The sequence below is a fragment of the Candoia aspera genome, chromosome 1 (assembly GCF_035149785.1).
Source record: "Candoia aspera isolate rCanAsp1 chromosome 1, rCanAsp1.hap2, whole genome shotgun sequence".
NCBI classification, from domain to species: domain Eukaryota; kingdom Metazoa; phylum Chordata; class Lepidosauria; order Squamata; family Boidae; genus Candoia; species Candoia aspera.
Window position 1 is genome coordinate 233,385,496 of NC_086153.1, and position 6,158 is coordinate 233,391,653.

Consider the following 6,158-nt stretch of genomic DNA (forward strand, 5'->3'; position numbering starts at 1 on the left):
TACTCACTCCCACGTGTGAGAGATGGGAAAGGGAGTACGGGTTATTGACTGGGAAGGACTGTATGGGAATACTTGCCTCCTGAGTGAGAGACGGGGCGAGGAGTAGTGGTTGTGTGCCCCCCCAACTAGTGAGAGAAGCCAAGGGGGGCACAGTGAATGAGTGGTAGGCGATGGTGAGGCCCTGACAACGCCGAGAGCCTGAGCTGGTGCATTTGAAGGGCCCTCCATCACCTTGTGATTGAGTGAGTGTATGAGGGGTTGAGTGATTGTATGCTTGGATGGAGGAATCTATTTTTAACCAGGGGTCTTTGGAGTCCAGGATTGGGGGCGAATGGATTACAAGCCTCGAGCGGATTGTAAGGCAGGACAGAGGATCGAGGTGGTGACGGGCCAGGGACATTATGACAGGAGCCGGAGGGCGGGCCATCTATGGGGAAAACGCCCCAGATGCTTACTACTGGTGGCGTGTTCCGGCCCTCCGTGCTCAAACCCAGACCCTGGTCAGCAGACCCATGGAGGCCCTGATCTACGGCTGCTGCTTTGTAATGCCAGGTCTGTTAACAACAAGGCCCCCCTCATTTGCGACTTGATCGCAGACAAGGGGGTGGATCTGGCATGTATTACTGAAACCTGGCTGGGCCCAGAGGGAGGTGTCCCTCTTTCAGAGATGTGCCCAGCCGGGTTTCGAGTATGGCACCAGCCGAGATCTCAGGGCAGGGGAGGTGGGGTGGCTGTCATCCGGGAATCTCTTGTGGCCTTCAGGGGTCATGCTCCACAAGTGACTGGGTGTGAGACCCTGTTTTTCAAGTTGGGTTCTCGGGAACAGTTGGGGGTGTTGCCAGTGTACCAGCCTCCCTGCTGCGTAGCAACCTCCCTGCCTGAGCTGCTGGAGGCCATCTCAGGGTTGGTGGTGGAGTTCCCCAAGCTTATGGTTCTGGGGGACTTCAACCTACCATCCCTGGGACAGACCTCGGAGGCAGCTCAGGAGTTCATGACCACCATGGCAGCCATGGACCTGATTCAGATCATTTGAGACCCAACTCGGGACAGTGGCCTCACCCCGGACTTAGCTTTCTTGTCAGAGCAGTGGCAACGTGATCTGAGGGGAGAGTTACAGCTATCTCCACTGTCACAGTCAGATCATGCCCTGGTTAGCCTGAGATTCTCCTATGCCGCCCCCCTCCGCAGGGAGGCAGGACCTATTCGATTGGTCCACCCCTGGCAACTAATGGACCCAGCAGGGTTTCAGAGAGAGCTGGGGGTTATACTCGGGGATCTGCACGGTCCAGTGGAGGCCCTGGCTGCTGCCTGGAATAGGGAGGCGGCCAGGGCCTTGGACAGGATCGCACCTGTGCAGCCTCTCTCATCCCATCGAACCCAACATTCCTCGTGGTTCAGAGGAGCTGAGGAGCTGAGACACCTAGAGCGCCGCTGGAGGAAGACAAAGACCGAATCTGACCGAACAAAAGCTAGAGTAGCTATTAAGGCCTACCTTGTGGCGGTAAGAGTGGCAAAACACCAGTATTTCTCCGCTCTTATTGCATCCGCAGAATGCCGCCTGGCGGCTCTGTTCAAGATTACCCGATCCCTTTTGGGGAAAGGGGACCTAGAGATCCATCTTCAGGGCTGAGGAGTTTTCTAGGCATCTGCAGGAAAAAATCGCTCAGATCCATTCCAAGTTGGACTCTGAGCATGAGGCAGTATCTGGGGAGATACCTGGGAAATGTTCTTACCCTGTTATCTGGGAACAGTTTGATCCTGTTGGACCCGAGGAAGTGGACAGGATCCTCTGGACTGTAAACACCACCACTTGCCAATTAGATCCATGCCCCTCCTGGCTGGTGAAGGTAGCTTGGGAGGGGACATGTGGTTGGGTCCAAGCGATGGTAAATACTTCCTTGAGAGAGGGGGTATTTCCGGCAGCCTTCAAGGAGGCTCCTCAAGAAACCATCGCTGGACCCGTTTACTGTTTCGCCCAGTCTCCCACCTCCCAGCAAGCAATGCGTGGAAGTGGACAATAGAATAGGAAGGACAAGAGACCTCTTCCAGAAAATTAGAAACATTGGAGGTAAATTCCAGGCAAAAATGGGTATGATCAAAAACAAAGATGGCAAGGACCTAACAGAAGAAGAAGAGATCAAGAAAAGGTGGCAAGAATATACAGAAGACCTGTATAGGAAGGATAACAATATCGGGGATAGCTTTGACGGTGTGGTCAGTGAGCTAGAGCCAGACATCCTGAAGAGTGAGGTTGAGTGGGCCTTAAGAAGCATTGTTAATAACAAGGCAGCAGGAGACGACGGCATCTCAGCTGAACTGTTCAAAATCTTGCAAGATGATGCTGTCAAGGTAATGCATGCTATATGCCAGCAAATTTGGAAAACACAAGAATGGCCATCAGATTGGAAAAAATCAACTTATATCCCCATACCAAAAAAGGAAAACACTAAAGAATGTTCAAACTATCGAACAGTGGCACTCATTTCACATGCCAGTAAGGTAATGCTCAAGATCCTGCAAGGTAGACTTCAGCAATTCATGGAGCGAGAATTGCCAGATGTACAAGCTGGGTTTAGAAAAGGCAGAGGAACTAGAGACCAAATTGCCAATATCCGCTGGATAATGGAAAAAGCCAGGGAGTTTCAGAAAAACATCTATTTCTGTTTTATTGACTATTCTAAAGCCTTTGATTGTGTGGACCATAACAAATTGTAGCAAGTTCTTAGCAGTATGGGGATACCAAGTCATCTTGTCTGCCTCCTGAAGAATCTGTATAATGACCAAGTAGCAACAGTAAGAACAGACCACGGAACAACGGACTGGTTTAAGATTGGGAAAGGAGTACGGCAGGGCTGTATACTCTCACCCTACCTATTCAACTTGTACACAGAACACATCATGCGACATGCTGGCCTTGAGGGATCCAAGGCTGGAGTTAAAATCTCTGGAAGAAACATTAACAATCTCAGATATGCAAATGAGACCACTTTGATGGCTGAAAGCGAAGAGGAACTGAGGAGCCTTATGATGGTGAAAGAAGAAAGTGCAAAAGCTGGTTTGCAGCTAAACCGCAAAAAAACCAAGATTATGGCAACCAGCTTGATTGATAACTGGCAAATAGAGGGAGAAAATGTAGAAGCAGTGAAAGACTTTGTATTCCTAGGTGCAAAGATTACTGCAGATGCTGACTGCAGTCAGGAAATCAGAAGACGCTTAATCCTTGGGAGAAGAGCAATGACAAATCTCGATAAAATAGTTAAGAGCAGAGACATCACACTGACAACAAAGGCCCGCATAGTTAAAGCAATGGTGTTCCCTGTAGTAACATATGGCTGCGAGAGCTGGACCATAAGGAAGGCTGAGCGAAGGAAGATCGATGCTTTTGAACTGTGGTGTTGGAGGAAAATTCTGAGAGTGCCTTGGACTGCAAGATCCAACCAGTCCATCCTCCAGGAAATAAAGCCAGACTGCTCACTTGAGGGAATGATATTAAAGGCAAAACTGAAATACTTTGGCCACATAATGAGAAGACAGGACACCCTGGAGAAGATGCTGATGCTAGGGAGAGTGAAAGGCAAAAGGAAGAGGGGCTGACCAAGGGCAAGATGGATGGATGATATTCTAGAGGTGACGGACTCGTCCCTGGGGGAGCTGGGGGTGTTGACGACCGACAGGAAGCTCTGGTGTGGGCTGGTCCATGAAGTCACGAAGAGTCGGAAGCGACTAAATGAATAAACAACAGCAACAAAACTCCCACCTCTCCTTTTTGGGGAAAGTTGTTGAGAAAGTGGTGGTGTTGCAGCCCCAGAGGATCCTGGATAAAACAGATTATCTAGACCCCTTTCAGTCAGGTTTCAGACCTGGTTATGGGATGGAAACGGCATTGGTCGCACTTATGGATGATCTCTGGCGGGAGCGGGATGGAGCCATCCTGGCTCTTCTTGACCTCTCAGCGGCTTTCGATACCATCAACCATGATATCCTTTTGGGTCGGTTCAGGGAGTTTTGGGTGGGCAGCGTAGACTTGCGCTGGTTCACCTCCTTCCTCCAGGGCCGGTCCCAGTCGGTGTTGATAGGGGAGGAGAAATCGGCCCCACAGCCCCTTCTTTGTGGGGTGCCGCAGGGATCAGTACTCTCCCCTCTCCTTTTTAACATCTACATGAAACCGCTGGGTGAGATCATTCGTCACCATGGGATGAGGTATCATCAGTATGCTGATGATACTCAATTATACATCTCCATCCTGGGTGAAGTAAGTGATGCCGTGACCACCCTTTCTGAGTGCCTGGGGGCTGTGGGGGCCTGGATGGGGAAAAACAGGCTTCAACTGAACCTAGTAAGATGGAGTGGCTGTGGATTAATGGCACCTCACGTCCCAGGAACTTGTCATCTTTAGTGCTGAATGGGGTTGCACTGCCCTAGACAGATCCGGTGTGTAACTTGGGGGTCCTCTTGGACTCACGACTCCTGCTCGAAGAGCAGGTGGCAGTCATGGCCAGGAGGGCCTTTGCGCAACTTCGTGTTGTGCGCCAGTTATGCCCTTTCCTGGACCAAGAGGCCCTCCAAACAGTCACTCATGCCCTGGTCATCTCCCATATGGATTACTGCAATGCACTCTACATGGGGCTACCCTTGAAAAATATCCGGAAGCTACAGCTGGTCCAGAATGCGTCTGCACGGGCAATCTTGGGTGCTCCAAGATTTGCACACACAACACCTTTGTTGCATGAGCTCCACTGGGTCCCAGTTTGCTTCCGGGTCCAATTCAAGGAGTTGGTTATCACTTTTAAAGCCTACATGGCATGGGGCCAGGATACCTGAGGGACCGTCTCATCCCTATTACATCGACCCGCCCCATCCGGTCATGCAGGGAGGGCATGTTACGGGCCCCATCTATAAAAGAATTCCATCTAGCGGGGTCTCGGAAGTGTGCCTTCTCTGCTGTAGCTCCCGCCCTTTGGAACATCCTTCCCCCAGAGGTGAGACAAGCCCCCTCGCTCCTGGACTTCCGCAAAAGGTTAAAGACCTGGTTTTGTAGGCAGGCTTCGAATGGGAGGGCAAATAATTACACCTGGGGATGGCTAGCGCCATGAAGTGATTCGGAGGGACCTACCACACTGAAGGTCTGATTAAGATCTCTTCACCATGTAGATTTTATTATATTTATATTTTTATTGTATTTTTTAATTGTAATGGTTTTATATTTTAATCTTGTTTTATTGTAAGCCGCCCAGAGTCCCCCCATTGGGGAGAGATGGGCGGTGAATAAATTTATAAAATAAATAAATAAAAAATGTGTTTTTGATGTTTGATGTAAGGGTCATGTTCAGCCAGCCATATAAGGGAATTTCAAAATGTCTAAGTGTAAATAATAAATCTCTGCTGAGCTTGAGCTGACACAATGATACTGAGAAGGAGTTAATACTGTATACCATTTAGTTCGTACATACTAGATGCAGGTAGTCTTCATTTAGTGACCACCTCATTTAGCGACCATTCGCAATTACAACTGTGATAAAGTAACTTTATGATCAATCCTCGCATTTACAACCTTTGCAGGTCTGTAAAGCAAAGGAAAGCTGAAGTAAGATCATAAGCAGAGTCATGGTTTCACTGAGCGACCACTTTGCTTAATGACTGAGTTGCTGGTCCCAATTGTGGTCACTAAACAAGGACTACCTTTATAGGAGTTTGTTTTTTGGTTCTTTGTATAAATGTAGCTTGCAAATAACAGAAGTAGTGCTATATGCTATAAATAGCTCAAAATATTTTAATTTAATTATATATCAAGGACCAGTCCTTGGCTAGGTTCAGCTCACATTGCTTGAGTACAGGAATTTCTATGTAATTAATTATGGAGAACAGCATAATCTTCCATTAGCATTACCAAGAAAGCAATTCAGCACAAATAAGAAAAAGGGACTCAATTTCCACATTAGCAGGACAGAAGATAGATATATTAAGATAGCTATGTAGCCAGTTTGGTCTAGTGGTTAAAGTGCTGGGCTAGAAACCAGGAGACAGAGTTCTAGTCCCGCCTCAGGCATGAAAGCCGGCTGGGTGACCCTGGGCCAGTCACTCCCTCTCAGCCCAACTCACCTCACAGGGTGGTGGTTGCAGGGGAAATAGGAGGAAGAAGGCCTATTAGGTATGTTTGC